Below are 19145 nucleotides of genomic sequence, written 5' to 3'. Positions count from 1 at the left end.
GAGGTCTGAAACAGGATACGTAATGAATGCTACAAAGAAAAGTACGTAGCTTCTGGAATACTTAACTTTAATCCATAATTGTAGAACATCTCTCGTTACGGTACATGCTTCATAATACTAATTATCAATTGAATACGGCGCCTTGCTAGGTCGTAGTAAATATAGCTGAGGGCTATGCTAACTATCGTCTCGGCAAATGAGAGCGTATTTGTCAGTGAATCATGGCTAGCAACGTCGGTTGTACAACTGGGGCGAGTGCTAGGAAGTCTCTCTAGACCTGCCGTGTGGTGGCGCTCGGTCTGCTACCACTGACAGTGGCGACACGCGGGTCCGGCGTATACTAATGGACCGCGACCGATTTAAAGGCTACCACCTAGCAAGTGTGGTGTCTGGCGGTGACACCACACCTTTCATGTCCCTCGACTCTTATAACTGCCATCTGGTTTCTGTACAAATTGTAAATAGCCTTTCGCTCCCTGTATTTTACCCCTGCCACCTTCAGAATTTGAAAGAGAGTATTCCAGTCAACATTGTCAAAAGCTTTCTCTAAGTCTACAAATGCTAGAAACGTGGGTTTGTCTTTTCTTAATCTTTCTTCTAAGATAAGTCGTAAGGTCAGTATTGCCTCACGTGTTCCAACATTTCTACGGAATCCAATACACACATCAAAAAAAGTGTTGCATCACCTCAGTTCCGAGAGTTCCGGATCCTGTACAGAAAACTGGAATAGAGATCAACATAAACATCATTTCCGCCCTTTTTATTGCTCATGAAAACCTCACATTGCATGTCGTACGACAATACAGCGAGACCTTCAGAGGTGGTGGTCCAGATTGCTGTACACACTGGTACCTCTAATACCCAGTAGCATGTCCTCTAGCACTGATACATGGCTGAATTTGTCGTGGCATACTATCCAAGAGTTCATCAAGGCATTGCTGGTCCAGATTGTCCTCAATGGCGATTCGGCGTAGATCCCTCAGAGTGCTTGGTGGGTCACATCGTCCATAAACAGCCGTTTTCAGTCCATCCCAGGCATGCTCATTACGGTTCATGTCTTGAGAACATGCTCGCCATTCTAGTCGAACGATGTCGTCATCCTGAAACAAGTCATTCACAAGATGTGCACGATGGGGGCGCGAACTGTCGTCCACGAAGACGAATGCCTCGCCGATATGCTGCTGATGCGGTTGCACTATCGGTCGGAGGATGGTATTCACGTATCGCACAGCCGTTTCAGCGCCTTCCGCGACCACTAGCGGCTTACGTCGGCCCCACATAACGCCACCCCAAAACAGCAGGGAACCTCCACCTGGCTGCACTCATTGGACAGTGTGTCTAAGGCGCTCAGCCTGACCGGGTTGCCTCCAAACACGTCTCCGACGATTGTCTGGCTGAAGGCATATGCGACACTCATCGGTGAAGAGAACGTGATGCCAACCCTGAGCTGTCCATTCGGTATGTTGTTGGGCCCATCTGTACCGCGCTGCACGGTGTCGTGGTTACAAAAATGGATCTCGCCATGGACGTCGGGAGTGAAGTTGCGTATGATGCAGCCTACTGCGCACAGTTTGAGTCGTAACACGACGTCCTGTGTCTACAGATCCCTCCAGTACAGTGGAAGTCATTCCCTGATGTCTTAACAGATGCCCTATCATACTGTCCCTTCTCCTTGTCAGTGTTTTCCACATATTCCTCTCCTCTCCAGAACCTACCCATTCCTTACGCTATCAGTCCACCTGATTTTCAACATTCATGTGTAGCACCTCATCTCAGATGCTTCGATTTTCTTCCGTTCCGGTTTTCCCACAGTCCATGTTTCACCATCATACAATGCTGGTCATATTATTTCATTCATACGCATATCATTAAAAACACCACGAATATTTCCGTGAATTTTTAAGCAATTTCATATTATTCGACTACTTATTATTTTAATTATATTAATTATTAGAAAAAAAACATATTTACAACTGTCGACAAGTAAATGAAGAAATGGATAGAGTTTTCCTGAAAATATATTCCTGTCGTTATCCGCCAAATCCCTTCTACATAGAGTCTGGTAACGTACCTGGAACTACACTACTGGCCATTAAAATTGCTACACCAAGAAGAAATGCAGATGATAAATGGGTATTCATTGGACAAATATATTATACTAGAACTGACATGTGATTACATTTCACGCAATTTGGGTGCATAGATCATGAGAAATTAGAACCCAGAACAACCACCTCTGGCCGTAATAACGGCCTTGATACGCCTGGGCATTGAGTCAAACAGAGCTCGGATGGCGTGTACAGGTACAGCTGCTCATGCAGCTTCAACACGATACCACAGTTCATTGAGAGTAGTGACTGGCGTTTTGTGACGAGCCAGTTGCTCGGCCACCATTGACTAGACGTTTCCAGTTGGTGAGAGATCTGAAGAATGTGCTGGCCAGGGCAGCAGTCGAACATTTTCTGTATCCAGAAAGGCCCGTACAGGACCTCCATCATGCGGTCGTGCATTATCCTGCTGAAATGTAGGGTTTCACAGGGATCGAATGAAGGGTAGAGCCACGGGTCGTAACACATCTGAAGTGTAACGTCTACTGTTCAAAGTGCCGTCAATGCGAACAAGAGGTGACCGAGACGTGTAACCGATGGCATCCCATACCAGCACGGCGGGTGATACGCCAGTATGGCGATGACGAATACACGCTTCCAAAGTGCGTTCACCGCGATGTCGCCAAACACGGATGCGGCCATCGTGATGCTGTAAACAGAACCTGGATTAATCCGGAAAAATGACGTTTTGCCATTCGTGCACCCAGGTTCGTCGTCGAGTACACCATCGCAGGCGCTCCTGCCTTTGATGCAGCGTCGGGATAACCGCAGCCACGGTCTCCTAGCTGATAGTCCGTGCTGCTGCAAACGTCATTGAACTGTTCGTGCAGATGGTTGTTGTCTTGCAAACGTCCACATCTGTTGACTCAGGGATCGAGACGTGGCTGCACGATCCGTTACAGCCATGCGGATAAGATGCCCTCCTGAACCCACCGATTCCATATTCTGCTAACAGTCATGGGATCTCGACCAACGTGAGCAGCAATGTCGCGATACGATAAACCGCAATCGTGGTAGGCTACAATCTGACCGTTATCAAAGTCGGAAAGGTGATGGTACGCATTTCTTCTCCTTACACGAGGCATCACAACAACGTTTCACCGGGCAACTGCTGTTTGTGTATGAGAAATCGGTTGGAAACTTCCTCATGTTAGCACGTTGTAGGTGTCGCAACCGAAGCCAACCTTGTGTGAATGCTCTGAAAAGCTAATCATTTGCATATCACAGCATCTTCTTCCTGTCGGTTAAATTTCGAGTCTGTAGCACGTCATCTTCGTGGTGTAGCAATTTTAATGACCAGTAGCGTACTTTGCACCTGAACCCTTCGAGCTGCAGACACAGGGCTGGCCCCATTTAGCAGTTAACCTGCGTAGCGGTGAGACGTTGCTAATGTAGCAAGAACGAATAGTGTAGGTGCAAATTTTTTGAATACCGCATAATTTACACTTGTACTACAAAAATGAAGGTTTGAGCGGATGTCAAACCGTCACCTCATACACGGTCGTCTTACGAAGTTCGAACGCCAGTCACTTGACTACTACGAACTCTACCGTCCGCCACCTGCGCACAGATACATCAGATACGTAATAGACGCGTGAACCTTCTCCTGCGAATTTCTCGGAGTTACCAGAGTAGTGAACCTTACTACTTGCCCATTATGTTGTTTAAATAGCTTGCGAAAGGAGTAAAAAGTTCGAAGTAAATCCGTAATCCCAGCGTCGTGGTCTTCCCTCGTTTAGATTTACTCCAGTCGTGTCACTGTTGTTTTTAACAAACTTTCCATACCTAGTATTACGTGAGTACTCCTTTTTCCTAATATTGTTAGTGACTTATCAAGTGATCTTCCATCTCGATTGCCATTCAGTGAAACCTTCCCGTCTCCTCTATATCTCTTTTGTTACGCAACTTTTCCTTCTACAATAACCTATCTCTTGCTTAATAATAACAAATGAAACCTTCCCTTTGAAATTAATTCTCTTTCTCAATAATAATAAGAACAATCTTCGTATACAAATTTAAATGCTGCTTATTAAAAGTGATTTTCTGATTATTTCGACGAAACATAGAGTGTGTCTTCGTCGTGGCCCTCAGTCGTTATCTGCAATAACCCAAAACTGTTCCTTACCTTTTTTACTGTTACTGGATCGCCATCTGACTGCTACATCGAACTGCGACATGAATATACTTACTATACTTACTCTGTTTTACTATACTCTATTAGCTGCTGGTGGGCTGTCATGATAAGTGGCTGTATTTACTACCGAAGCCGACGTTATTCTTTAATAGCAAAGCTGACGTTATTCTTTAATTAATTTGACGCAAGTTACATAATTCATAGTTAAACTTTTTCTTGACAACAATAAAATTTTGCAAGGTTTTATTTTGATAGTTTTTGGGATGGATTATAATCAGTAATGCAATATTGCTGGCAAAAATTAATTATATTCTGAAAACGATTCTTCAAATATTTACTGTTGGTAATGAAACGAATTTAGAAACGTGTAAATGGGACTTACTTTTTACAATAATCTTGCAACTAGCAATGCGCAAACATAACTTCAGTAGTCTTGAGTTTCTCAAAACAAATAATTCAATAATATTAGTTCATCTTATGATAATAGTTAGCTGATGTCTCTGTACATCCGTTTATAATCTCTTGTAAATCATAGCTGGTGGCTGGCAGGCACACCGCTCCTCTCAACCTCTCGCTTCAGACCTGCTACCGACTCGCTTCACATCTCACTTTCTATTGACTTCCTAGGAACACTAAAGCAGTGTTGCCAACTCTAAAAAACCCGAGTCGCTAGATTCAATATCAAAAGTCGCTAGAAAGTCGCTAAAACTGATTTTACTAGGGGTGTACTGAAAATTTCGTGCTGTGAATGGTGCAATAAGCCAGTTGGCGCGGGGGGGGGGGGAGGAATAAAATATTAATAAAAACTCTCATACGTAATTGCTATATTGTCTTAATTAAATGACGCATCGCTTGCAACAACATATATATATATAAAATACGCTAACGTTTAATTAAACTAGTTATCATAATTGACGCAACACATAAATTGTTGTTTCAATCACAGTAGTCTAATATACTAGAAATATAGAACTATATTTGTAACAAAAGAAAGCAAGAAAACAAATTAAGTTACAAAATATATACATACCGGTATGTCAGCGATTCATCGTCGTCACTCAGAAGATCGAATAACTCTTCTGTTTCATGCTCTGACAGAACTGTAGTTGATGTAGAGGGTTGAACTTCGCTCTACAGATGATGCAGTTCGACTGGTTTTGTCGCAAAAGGGTAACTTTTGTTCGTTCCAACAAGCTCCAATACGTCTGACGGTATGTCAAAAGATGCACAATCTTTATTTTGTTTCTTCAGCTGGTCTCTCAATATGATCAAAGCATTAGTTGTCTTTAACGATAATCTGTTACGTTGTTTAGTTTTTATGTTCATAGAACTGAATATTCTTTCCATTTCTGCATTTTAATGCAGTAGGCATAGAACAGTCATTGCTAGCTGTGAAATCAAAGAAAAAGGATTCTCCCCTGCGGTATTTTCATACTGCAAAACCTCACTCCAAAATAAAACAGTGTTAGTAGTGTTATTCCACCTAATGAAGTTGATATTATGCCATTCTTGCAACATACAGTCTATGAAATCGCTACTAAAACCCAGTTCTTTGGCTACATCCGCTACAGCATTATTTTTATTCACTTCTAGTGTTTCTTCAACACTCAGCATTGACATTTTTTTTCAGGGTCGTAACTTTACTTGGCAGTCTTTGTTGAATTTCTTTGATGAGTTTCAGGCTAAACTGAATGCATCTCTTCTTCAAATAAACTTTATTTTCTTCAGACAAACTTGACTCAGACAATTTCTATAGTTAAAATCTTAGTTTTGTTAATGAAAATACTGGCCCAAAATAGTTTTGAGTCGTCAGTACTCCAAAAGTCGCCAGATAAGTCGCTAAAAAGTATTTTTTGTCGCTAAGACGAAGGCAAAAGTCGCCATTTCTAGCGACGAAGTCGCTAAATTGGCAACACTGCACTAAAGTGCGGTCTCTCCCGCCAACAATGCTTTCTGGTGCAGACAATCCCTGCTACCATTACAAAATGTACCAATGCGCGGTCTTTCCCGCTCTTTTCTTAAAATGTACCCATACTCCGTCTCTCCCGCCCTTTTTAAAATTATATCAATCTTCGGTCTCTACCGCCAACAATACTTTGGTGCAGACATTCCCTGGTACCAAAGTTATTTCCGAAACGAGAAATATTGATTATTCCTACTTAATCCTATCAATAAAATATAATCATCTTTCATAAATTGTGGTTTGACAATGTTGTTGTTGTGGTCTTCAGTCCTGAGAGTGGTTTGATGCAGCTCTCCATGCTACTCTATCCTGTGCAAGCTTCTTCATTTCCCAGTACCTACTGCAGCCTACATCCTTCTGAATCTGTTTAGTGTATTCATCTCTCGGTCTCCCTCTACGATTTTTACCCTCCACGCTGCCCTCCAATACTAAATTGGGGATCCCTCGATGTCTCAGAAGATGTCCTACCAACCGATCCCTTCTTCTGGTCAAGTTGTGCCACAAACTCCTCTTCTCCCAAATCCTATTCAATACCTCCTGATTAGTTATGTGATCTACCCATCTAATCTTCAGCATTCTTCTGTAGCACCACATTTCGAAAGCTTCTATTCTCTTCTTGTCCAAACTATTTATCGTCCATCTTTCACTTCCATACAAGGCTACACTCCATACAAATACTTTCAGAAACGACTTCCTGACACTTAAATCTATACTCGATGTTAACAAATTTCTCTTCTTCGGAAATGCTTTCCTTGCCATTGCCAGTCTACATTTTATATACTCTCTACTTCGACCATCATCAGTTATTTTGCTGCCCAAATAGCAAAACTCCTTTACTACTTTAAGTGTCTCATTTCCTAATCTGATTCCCTCAGCATTACCCGATTTAATTTGACTACATTCCATTATCCTTGTTTTGCTTTTGTTGATGTTCATCTTATATCCTCCTTTCAAGACCCTATCCATTCCGTTCAACTGCTCTTCCAAGTCTTTTGCTGTCTCTGACATAATTACAATGTCATCGGCGAACCTCAAAGTTTTTATTTCTTCTCCATGGGTTTTAATACCTACTCCAAATTTTTCTTTTCTTTCCTTCACTGCTTGCTCAATATACAGATTGAATAACTTCAGGGAGAGGCTACAACCCTGTCTCACTCCCTTCCCAACCACTGCTTCCCTTTCATGTCCCTCGACTCTTATAACTGCCATCTGGTTTCTGTACAAATTGTAAACAGCGTTTTGCTCCCTGTATTTTACCCCTGCCACCTTCAGAATTTGAAAGAGAGTATTCCAGTCAACATTGTCAAAACTTTCTCTAATTTCACAAATGCTAGGAACGTAGGGTTACCTTTCCTTAATCTAGCTTCTAAGATAAGTCGTAGGGTCAGTATTGCCTCACGTGTTCCGATATTTCTACGGAATCCAAACTGATCTTCCCTGAGGTCGGCTTCTACTAGTTTTTCCATTCGTCTGTGAAGAATTCGCGTTAGTATGTTGCAGCCGTGACTTATTAAACTGATAGTTGGGTAATTTTCACATCTGACAACACCTGCTTTCTTTGGGATTGGAATTATTATATTTTTCTTGAAGCCTGAGGGTATTTCGCTTGTCTCATACATCTTGCTCACCAGATGGTAGAGTTTTGTCAGGACTGGCTCTCCCAAAGCCGTCAGTAGTTCTAATGGAATGTTGTCTACTCCTGGAGCTTTGTTTCGACTCAGGTCTTTCAGTGCTCTGTCAAACTCTTCACGCAGAATCATATCTCCCATTTCATCTTCATCTACATCCTCTTCCATTTCGATAATATTGTTCTCAAGCGCATCGACACGTCTTACAGTGGTCTTTCCTTGTTTAGATTTCCTCCAGATGTGTCACTGCTGTCAATTTCGATTTTTAACAAACTTTCCATACCTAGTATTATGTGAGTTTTATTTTTCCTAATAGCGTTTGTGTCTTACCAAGTCATCTTGCATCTCGATGGCCATTTCCTTTCCGTGAAACGAACTTCTGACGCATCAGATCCTGCCCTTCACAACCGAGAGTGTTCCGCGACGTTAAATTCCGGGTTGCGAAGGGACAAAACTCGGTCCGGCTCTTCGTCCACGTCGGGCTTCACGTACCGTGTGAAGACGCTCCGTCCTCAGGCAGCTGGCTTCAAGGTCGGGACACACATGTCCAGACCGTGTCAGTGCCGAGACACGTCCGATTATCGGCCGTCCCCCGGACAACGGAATACGTCATTAAAACAAACATGGCGCAGCGGGCCCCACTTGACCGGGCCGTGCACGGGGGAGCGTCAACGGGCCGGGCGCGATTCGCCGTGTTTAATTTGTCACGTGACGGACTCGGCCTGACGGTAGAATTGTCTTCTGAGCTGTGCAACTGCGCAAGACTGTTCTGTGTACAAAACACGGATGTGGAACGACTAATAGAAGAAGTTCGTAAGTTTCCTGTTCTTTACGATAAGGGAAGTGAAAACTACAGGAATATCGAGTACAAAGACAGAGTTTGGAAGACAATTGCAACAGATCTACAAGCCAAAGGTAAGATAAAAACTATACAACTTTTAATACCCGAAAGATATTTATTTACTTTTTATTTTACAAACAGATGTTTGGTTTATGTCATCTTTATATCGCCAAGGCGACATGTTCTCGCCATTCCACAGTCCCCTGTGGAGAGTTCCGGAATTTTTTGTGTTGCTCTCTTACAGCAAATCCAGCATCTGTTGATCTCCCACGAATTTGAGGTAGGTTTCGGTTTGATGATCTTCCGGATCCCTCAGCAGTTTCCTTTTGATCCATCCTCTGTTCGGGCACCCTATAACCTTCCATTTTTGGAATAAAGTTGTACAGCACACACGCAGCCGTCACAATCATTGCAAGGTTATTAAGATCTCCCTGAAGTAGTCTTCTAAATATTCGAAACTTCTATTGCAATATACCGAATGCATTTTCGGCTATTGCTCTTGCCCGACTCAAACGATAGTTAAACATAACCTTGTCATTTGTTAAGTTCCTGCCAGGATATGGTCGCATCAAGTATGCTTTGAGAGGAAAAGCTTCATCACCTATAAACCATTGGAAGTTCAACATCAGTTCCGGGTAAAGTCTTACTCCTTGGGATGCTAAGTGTATTGTTTTCCAATGACTTTCCAAGGTTTGAATTTGCTAGAATTCCTCCACCAGAATTTTCGTGCGCTCCCACATAAAATTATAACATGGGTCAAACAGAGCAAGAAGCACAATGGAATATGTTTGTTTGTAATTCCAATAGAGACTTCCTGAGTTGTTTGGAGCCTGTATTGCTACGTGCTTCCCATCTAAAGATCCAGTGAAGTCATGTGTGGCCCCTGCAGGAACGGACCGGAGCACGGCCGTCACTCGTCCCACGCTCGGCCCTGACACGGCCCGGAAGTGTGTGTCCCGACTAGTGGTGGGCAGGAAATCGCGTATCTGTTAGAAATCACAGTGATTGAGAAGTCACAGATATCACAATAACAACTTTACAAAATCTAACTGCGATTTCAGTCACAGTTAGCAGTCGCAAGTAGCATTTCACATTCAACAACTTGAGCCATCTGTTGGCCGAATTCCGTACTGCTTTCTGCGATTTCAGTGACATGTCGCGGCTTGAAGTCGCAAGTAGCAACTAAAAAGTGCAATTAGCAGTGCCATCTGTTGAGCAAAGTTCATACTACGCTATTGTCAAATTGCGATTTCTATGACAAATCGCAACTAAGAGTCGCAAGTAGCAACTAAAAAGCGCAGTTAACATTCCTTTCCTAGTGCCATCTGTTGACCGACGTACGTACTTTGTTATGAGAGCCTTGTGCCTCACGAGATCGATGTGCTGTGTGTGCATATGAAGGGATTTCAATAGTGGTACAATTCCATTTTTGTTCATTTTGGCCAGCCAAGGTGGCCGTGCGGTTCTAGGTGCTTCAGTCTGGAACCGCGTGACCGCTATGGTCGCATGTTCGAATCCTGCCTCGGGCATGGATGTGTGTGATGTCCATAGGTTAGTTAGGCTCAAGTAGTTCTAAGTTCTAGGCGACTGGTGACCTCAGCAGTTGAGTCCCATAGTGCTCAGAGCCATTTAGAGCCATTTGTTCATTTTGAGATACAGAGTCGTAAAGTTAAATGAACGCTGAAAAATCTGCAGTTGAGGTACCAGAAATATTCAAGCAAATGGCTTCTTCCAGAATGAGATTTTCACTCTGCAGCAGAGTGTGCACTGATATGAAACTTCCTGGCAGATTAAAACTGTGTGCCCGACCGAGACTCGAACTCGGGAGCACTTGCCCGCGAAAGGCAAAGGTCCCGAGTTTGAGTCTCGGTCGGGCACACAGTTTTAATCTGCCAGGAAGTTTCATATGGCTTCTTGCTAGAGATGAAGCTTCATTTATGTTTGTTTGGATCATTAATTGCAGAAGCATTATAGACAGAAAAGTGGAGGTAATGGACTTGTACCACTATTGAAATAAGCCCTTCATATTATATGACGACATGCACATTGAGCTAAGTTATGGTTGGTCAAATACAGCTGTGACTCTGAATTATTACATTAGTAAGAAGCAACATTGCCTTTTTCTCCTGAAAATATCAAGAAACGTAACAAATGTGTTTGATTCTGCTTCCAATATGACAGTTTTGGTTAATACTCCACATGCCTACAGGACTTTGCAATATGAACACAGCAGAACTCAGACATCTGTATAAGTGTAGTGAAATGAAAACAGTATTATTGAGTCATATGAATGCCTCACTTTTGTTCTGACACAGTTCAAGACTCGGGAGAAAAGTTTTACACCTGGTGTTTTACATGGCAAATCCACCACAAGAACTTTTTGCCAACACTACTGCCACCTACATAAGTAAGCTTTTCCTGTGTTACTTTCAAGTAATGCACTTAAGCTATTCCTGATTTAACTGGAAGATCTGTACTTCTCACTTTTCATATCAACAGCCTCAAAATGCATATTGTAGACTTCGGGATATGTTACAGGTCAGTGTCACACCAAGATTGTGGAGAAAGGGAGGGGGGGTGGGAGGGGGCATGTCACTCTCCAACAAGTGTTTACCAATAAATAAGTGGCGGAAAATTACGGGTATAGGATGGCTTAACATGTGGAAACCGAGATTTTCATTATTGACTCACTGTGTTTAACATTTATTATTCCTTTAAAATCGCACAACAACTTCAATAAAACACAGTTTAATCACTCATCTGCACACTTATTTCGCAATTATGTCACTTTTAAACTGCAAATCTTGAATCTTCACGAGTCTCTCTCAACAACCTTGATGTGGATAGATACATACAGCAACCAATAATCAGAGTTAGAACTGTGTCTGCAAAATCACAAGGATTATTAAAGAATTTTTGCTGTCACTAATTACAAGCAATATAATTGACAGAGTAGCTTTGCTAATATTTGCTGTAATGAAAGTCACTCAATGGGGTATGTTTCACATTTGCAAGAACGATCTCACTGAAGTAATTAAGTCCATCGAAACACTTAGAAACTAACGTCTCGTGTGGCGAAAACAGTCTAAGGATGCAGTGGCAATTTCTCCAGATCTGTTGACAATGATATTTTGAGTTATCACTTTACTGAGTGACTGAAATGTAGTTCGGGTACCTGTGAACATAACAATATGTTAGAATTCATTTTCTAAACACGAATTATTACGGTACTGTATGGCTACTTACATATTAAATACACTATTAATATTTTCACAATTGTTTCTTTAATAAAAAAGTAAAGCCAATGGAAGAACGAACATAAAACATACTTACCAATGACAGGTTTGTTGAGATGCAATTTTCTGTGCGGACAGATGTAACTTTTTCATACGGTGGTAAGTCGCAGATATCGCAGGAGTCGCAGAAGTAGCAGAAATCGCGGAAGTAGCAGAAATTGCAGAAATACGAGGTGCATTCAAGTTCTAAGGCCTCCGATTTTTTTTCTCCAGACTGGAAAGAGATAGAAACATGCGCATTGTTTTAAAATGAGGCCACATTCATTGTCAATACGTCCCAGAGATGGCAGCACCGTACAGCAGATGGAATTTTACCGCCAGCGGCGAGAATGAGAACTGTTTTAAATACTTAAAATGGAGCCGTTTTCCTTACTTGAACAGTGTGCAATCATTCGTTTTCTGAATTTGCGTGGTGTGAAACCAATTGAAATTCATCGACAGTTGGAGCACACATGTGGTGACGGAGTTACGGATGTGTCGAAAGTGCGTTCGTGGGTGCGACAGTTTAATGAAGGCAGAACATCGTGTGACAACAAACCGAAACGACCTCGGGCTCGCACGAGCCGGTCTGATGACACGATCGAGAAAGTGGAGAGAATTGTTTTGGGGGATTGCCGAATGACTGTTGAACAGATCGCCTCCAGAGTTGGCATTTCTGTGGGTTCTGTGCACACAATCCTGCATGACGACCTGAAAATGCGAAAAGTGTCATCCAGGTGGGTGCCACGAATGCTGACGGACGACCACACGGCTGCCCGTGTGGCACGTTGCCGAGCAATGTTGACGCACAACGACAGCACGAATGGGACTTTCTTTTCGTCGGTTGTGACAATGGATGAGAAGTGGATGCCATTTTTCAATCCAGAAACATAGCGCCAGTCAACTCAATGGAAGCACACAGATTCACAGCCACCAAAAAAATTTCGCATAACCGCCAGTGCTGAAAAACTGATGATGTCCATGTTCTGGGACAGCGAGGGCGTAATCCTCACCCATTGCGTTCCAAAGGGCACTACGGTAACAGGTGCATCCTACGAAAATGTTTGGAAGAACAAATTCCTTCCTGCACTGCAACAAAAACGTCTGGGAAGGACTGCGCGTGTGCTGTTTCACCGAGACAATGCACCCGCACATCGAGCTAACGTTACGCAACAGTTTCTTCGTGATAACAACTTTGAAGTGATTCCTCATGCTCCCTACTCACCTGACCTAGCTCCTAGCGACTTTTGGCTTTTTCCAACAATGAAAGACGTTCTCCGTGGCCGCACATTCACCAGCCGTGCTGCTATTGCCTCAGCGGTTTTCCAGTGGTCAAAACAGACTCCTAACGAAGCCTTCGCCGCTGCCATGCAATCATGGCGTCAGCGTTGTAGAAAATGTGTACGTCTGCAGGGCGATTACGTCGAGAAGTAACACCAGTTTCATCGATTTCGGGTGAGTAGTTAATTAGAAAAGAAATCGGAGGCCTTAGAACTTGAATGCACCTCGTAGCAGTGGCGGAGGGATACACGACCTAGGTTCCTTAACTGCGACTCTTAACTGCGACAAATCACAGTTAAGAATAACAGATACTGAAAAGTAGCATTCACAGAAATCACTGATATCGGAAAATCGCAGTTCAGCCCATCACTAGTCCCGACCTTCGCTGTTCAGAGAAGCCGGCAACCGCGTGTGAGCCGCGCCGCTGCCAACTTCGCTGCGCCCCGCCAGGCACTTCCCCCAACTCGCGCCGTCCCTAGTGCGGCGACGTGGCACCAAGTTGCTAACGAGTTTGCGTTGGCAGCCCTGCGGCGGCCCGCCTCGCGCCCTTCCTCACACGTGTCCTCGGCGTGGCTGCCCCAGGGAGTTGCGAACTCGCCACCGCTGGCGCCACAGTCGCCTCGCCTGGCAGCACCAGCCACAGCCGCATTTACTCAGACGCGTTGATTGCCAATTGAGGATCCACAGTCTTAATTATCCACTCGAAATATCAAAGCTACAACGACGATTCCTTTAACGGTCCAATTACATACAGGGTGTCCAGAAAAGGACTCCCTGATTTCAAAATTAAATATCTCGAAAACAAAGATCGATAGAGGAATGCAGTAAACGGTATGTTTATTGTGAAAGCTGTAAGAAGTTTATGAAGTTTATACAGCAGTTTGAAATAATAGTTACAAAAGCTGCTAACAGATGGAGCTGTAATCGCCATACGCAATGCCTAGTATAAATAGTGATCCGAAGCCCAGAGCGATCAGTTCCACCATTGAAACGTGAAAGGAGGTTAGCGTACCGAAGGAACAGATTAAAACCATGTACTCCATTGGACAACGCGTTTTTCTGGTGCTAGAGTACCACAGGTTAGAAGAGAGTCCTACGGCAACAAGGCGAAGTTTTCAAGCACGATTTAATGTTCCGAAAGGACCCGATGCGAAAACCATTCGTACGCTCTTCGCAAAATTTCAACGAACGGGCAGCGTAACTGATGATCTAGTGGGGCATGTTGGCCGCAAGCAAACCGCAGTTACGCCTGAAAATATCGCCACAGTTTCTGGAATTATTCAGCGAAATCCAATGTCATCCGTCCGTAGAATTGCATCTGAGACTGGTTTGAAGCGTTCCAGCACGCAGAAAATACTGAGAAAGAGCCTACACGTGTTTCCATTCAAAATTCAAACGCACCAGGCCATAGCCGTACGAACTGTGCAACAAAGGGTTGCCTTTGCTAATCAGATGCTCACAATGATTGATAGTGAAGGATTTGATGTTGGCTGCGTCTCGTTTACAGATGAAGCACACTTCCACCCCTGAATGGATACGTGAATAAGCAGAACTGGCGATTTTGGGGCTCCGAAAAGCCATATTGGTGTGAAGCGAAACCCCTGTATTCTCCTAAAGTTACTGTGTGGGATGCAGTATGCAGCAGAGGCATTATTGGCCCTTTTTTCATTCGAGAAACGGTCACTGGTGCACGTTACGTTGCAATTTTGGAACAATTTGTCGCCACACAGCAAGCGTTAGAGGATCGACCAGGTACTGAACGGTTTATGCAAGATGGAGCCCGACCACATCGGAGCGAACAAGTGTTTCGCTTTCTTGAGGAATACTTCGGGAATCGAGTCATTGCTTTGGAATATCCCAAATTTACTGGTGCAGGCACGGATTGGCCTCCATATTCGCCGGATTTGACTCCCTGTGACTCTTTTTTGTGGGGCACAGTGAAAGACACGGTCTACCCGAAGCTTCCCGGCACACTGGGAGAGCTCGAATCGGCGATCTCTGTGGCATGTGAATCCATTTCGGTTGAGACACTACGAAATGTGATGGCGAATTTCATTCTTCGTTTGCGCCACCCCTGTAGTGCCAATGGTGAACATTTTGAAAACATTGTGATGTGATTGTTTGCAAAGATTGTTTTCATACGATTATTTCACTTATGTATGCTGATATGAGCTGTACAGCGTACAGCGCCATCAGTCAGCAGCTTTTGTAACTATTATTTCAAACTGCTGTATAAACTTCTTACAGCTTTCACAATAAACATACCGTTTACTGCACTCCTCTATTGATCTTTGTTTTCGAGATATTTAGTTTTGAAATCAGGGAGCCCTTTTCTGGACGCCCTGTAGGACGTCGATTTGCAACCTGGCGTAAGTTCATCTTCTTTCTTTTTATCCTCATTTTCCTTTTACGATGAAGGTGATTTTAGCCCGTTGACCACCTCACGTTTTATCCCTATATCTTTATTACCACGACGTCTTTAGATTACGTCCCATCAGCCCCCCCCCCCCCCCCCCCCCCAAGGCTAACTATTGGCTTTAGGAATAGTTTTTAAAAGTTCCTCCTGTTGTCATAGGTAGCTTCATATATGTTTGTTTCCTAGCATAAGAAACCGTGTGCGGTTATTTTTAGGTTTCATCTCCTATTTAGCTCGTCACTTATTCTATCTATTCCATTTTTTGATATATGTTGATCCACGGTTGGGAATATATTAGCTATTTAGCCCCGACCCATGTATAAACTTTCTCGTATTCGTATGCGCATGCGCATTCAAGTAACTTCCCTTGTCTTGCGCATGTGCATAGGTAGCGGGTCGGGCTTGAAAGTGAGCGACCGTTTGTAGCGGCAGTTTATGGCGGGTCATGGCCCATCGAACATAGGCCGGTGTGAGGTGGAGCGTACACTATTAAGTTAAATAGTGATTTTGACTTTGTACATATGTACTGTTTGTGTTTTCGTTTATAAATGTGTAGCTATCATGTTCTTTTAATCGTTGACAAAGGTCTTCTTAAGCACTCGCGGGTTTTATTGTTGTTCTGAAGCAGGTGTAGTTATCTACGCCGAAACCTGGGTTAACACTAGGTGCTTTTTTCGCAATCGAGGCGGGTTTTTAGTTTTTTAATATATTAACCAACGATTGCTGACACGCTGCAATGGTGGAGGTTCTTACTTGCTGATATACCGGGTGATCAAAAAGTCAGTATATTTTTGAAAACTGAATAAATCACCGAATAATGTAGATAGAGAGGTACAAATTGACACACATGCTTGGAATGACATGGGGTTTTATTAGAACCAAAAAAAATACAAAAGTTCGAAAAACGTCCGACAGATGGCGCTTCGTCTGATCAGAACAGCAATAATTAGCATAACAAAGTAAGACAAAGCATAGATGATGTTCTTTACAGGAAATGCTCAAAATGTCCACTATCATTCCTCAACAATGTTGTGAACAGCACTGTAAAGCATGTCCGCAGTTAACGGTGAGACATTGGCGTCGGATGTTGTCTTTCAGCATCCCTAGAGATGTCGGTCGATCACGGTACACTTGCGACTTCAGGTAACCCCAAAGCCAATAATCGCACGGACTGAGGTCTGGGAACCTGGGAGGCCAAGCGTGACGAAAGTGGCGGCTGAGCACACGATCATCACCAAACGAGGCGCGCGAGAGATCTTTCACGCGCCTAGCAATACCTTGTTTTTTTTTCTTTTTTTTCGTTCTAATAAAACCCCATGTCGTTCCAAGCGTGTGTGTCAATTTTCACCTCTCTATCTACATTATTCCGTGGTTTATTAAGTTTTCAAATTTATACTGAGTTTTTGATCACCTGGTACTATAATTTTGATCTGAGATTACCGACTCTGATTCTACACTATTTTCCCCTCTAAAAATTCTATTCTTAATTTTAAATTATTCTTTCTGTAGCTTTTGTCACTGTAAACTGAACTGAGGTGCTACAATGGGCATGGCTGACTTCCTTACCCGGCCTTCCCTAATGCGATGGGACCGATGACCTCGCTGTTTCATCCCATCCCCCAAATGGACCAGCCAACCGACCAGTGTTTATGTTTGCTCCTCTCCCCCAAATGGACCAACCAACCAGTATTTATGTTTGTTCCTCTCCCCCAAATGGATCAACCAACCAGTGTTTATATTTGGTCCCGTCCCCCAAACGGACCAGCCAACTGACCAGTGTTTATGTTTGCTCCTCTCCCCCAAATGGACCAACCAACCAGTGTTTATGTTTGGTCCCCTCCCCCAAATGGACCAGCCAACTGACCAGTGTTTATGTTTGCTCCTCTCCCCCAAATGCACCAACCAACCAGTGTTTATGTTTGGTCCCCTCCCCCAAATGGACTAGCCAACCGACCAGTGTTTATGTTTGGTCTTCTCCCCCAAATGGACCAACCAACCGACCAGTGTTTATGTTTGGTCCTCTCCCCCAAATGGACCAACCAACGAACCAGTGTTTATGTTTGCTCCTCTCTCCCAAATGGACCAACCAACCAGTGTTTATGTTTGGTCCTGTCTCCCAAATGGACCAACCAACCAGTGTTTATGTTTGGTCCCCTTCCCCAAATGGACCAACCAACCAGTTTTTATGTTTGGTCCCCTCCCCCAAATGGACCAGCCAACTGACCAGTGTTTATGTTTGCTCCTCTCCCCCAAATGCACCAACCAACCAGTGTTTATGTTTGGTCCCCTCCCCCAAATGGACTAGCCAACCGACCAGTGTTTATGTTTGGTCTTCTCCCCCAAATGGGCCAACCAACCGACCAGTGTTTATGTTTGGTCCTCTCCCCCAAATGGACCAACCAACGAACCAGTGTTTATGTTTGCTCCTCTCTCCCAAATGGACCAACCAACCAGTGTTTATGTTTGGTCCTGTCTCTCAAATGGACCAACCAACCAGTGTTTATGTTTGGTCCCCTTCCCCAAATGGACCAAGCAACCAGTTTTTATGTTTGGTCCCCTCCCCCAAATGGACCAGCCAACTGACCAGTGTTTATGTTTGCTCCTCTCCCCCAAATGGACCAACCAACCAGTGTTTATGTTTGGTCCCCTCCCCCAAATGGACCAGCCAACTGACCAGTGTTTATGTTTGCTCCTCTCCCCCAAATGCACCAACCAACCAGTGTTTATGTTTGGTCCCCTCCCCCAAATGGACTAGCCAACAGACCAGTGTTTATGTTTGGTCTTCTCCCCCAAATGGACCAACCAACCGACCAGTGTTTATGTTTGGTCCTCTCCCCCAAATGGACCAACCAACCAGTGTTTATGTTTGGTCCCCTCCCCCAAATGGACCAGCCAACTGACCAGTGTTTATGTTTGCTCCTCTCCCCCAAATGCACCAACCAACCAGTGTTTATGTTTGGTCCCCTCCCCCAAATGGACTAGCCAACCGACCAGTGTTTATGTTTGGTCTTCTCCCCCAAATGGACCAACCAACCGACCAGTGTTTATGTTTGGTCCTCTCCCCCAAATGGACCAACCAACGAACCAGTGTTTATGTTTGCTCCTCTCTCCCAAATGGACCAACCAACCAGTGTTTATGTTTGGTCCTGTCTCCCAAATGGACCAACCAACCAGTGTTTATGTTTGGTCCCCTTCCCCAAATGGACCAACCAACCAGTTTTTATGTTTGGTCCCCTCCCCCAAATGGACCAGCCAACTGACCAGTGTTTATGTTTGCTCCTCTCCCCCAAATGCACCAACCAACCAGTGTTTATGTTTGGTCCCCTCCCCCAAATGGACTAGCCAACCGACCAGTGTTTATGTTTGGTCTTCTCCCCCAAATGGGCCAACCAACCGACCAGTGTTTATGTTTGGTCCTCTCCCCCAAATGGACCAACCAACGAACCAGTGTTTATGTTTGCTCCTCTCTCCCAAATGGACCAACCAACCAGTGTTTATG

At 43.9% G+C, this 19145-nt stretch overlaps 1 protein-coding gene across 1 annotated transcript in view; it reads left to right on the top strand.

Annotated features, from left to right (window-relative positions):
* The window catches only part of LOC124553832 (probable cationic amino acid transporter), a 673643-nt gene that overhangs the window by 477618 nt on the left and 176880 nt on the right, over window positions 1–19145 (top strand). The window lies entirely within an intron of this gene.

This window comes from Schistocerca americana, chromosome 11, assembly GCF_021461395.2.
Source record: "Schistocerca americana isolate TAMUIC-IGC-003095 chromosome 11, iqSchAmer2.1, whole genome shotgun sequence".
Classification (NCBI taxonomy): domain Eukaryota; kingdom Metazoa; phylum Arthropoda; class Insecta; order Orthoptera; family Acrididae; genus Schistocerca; species Schistocerca americana.
This window is presented reverse-complemented; position numbering and strand designations above follow the sequence as displayed.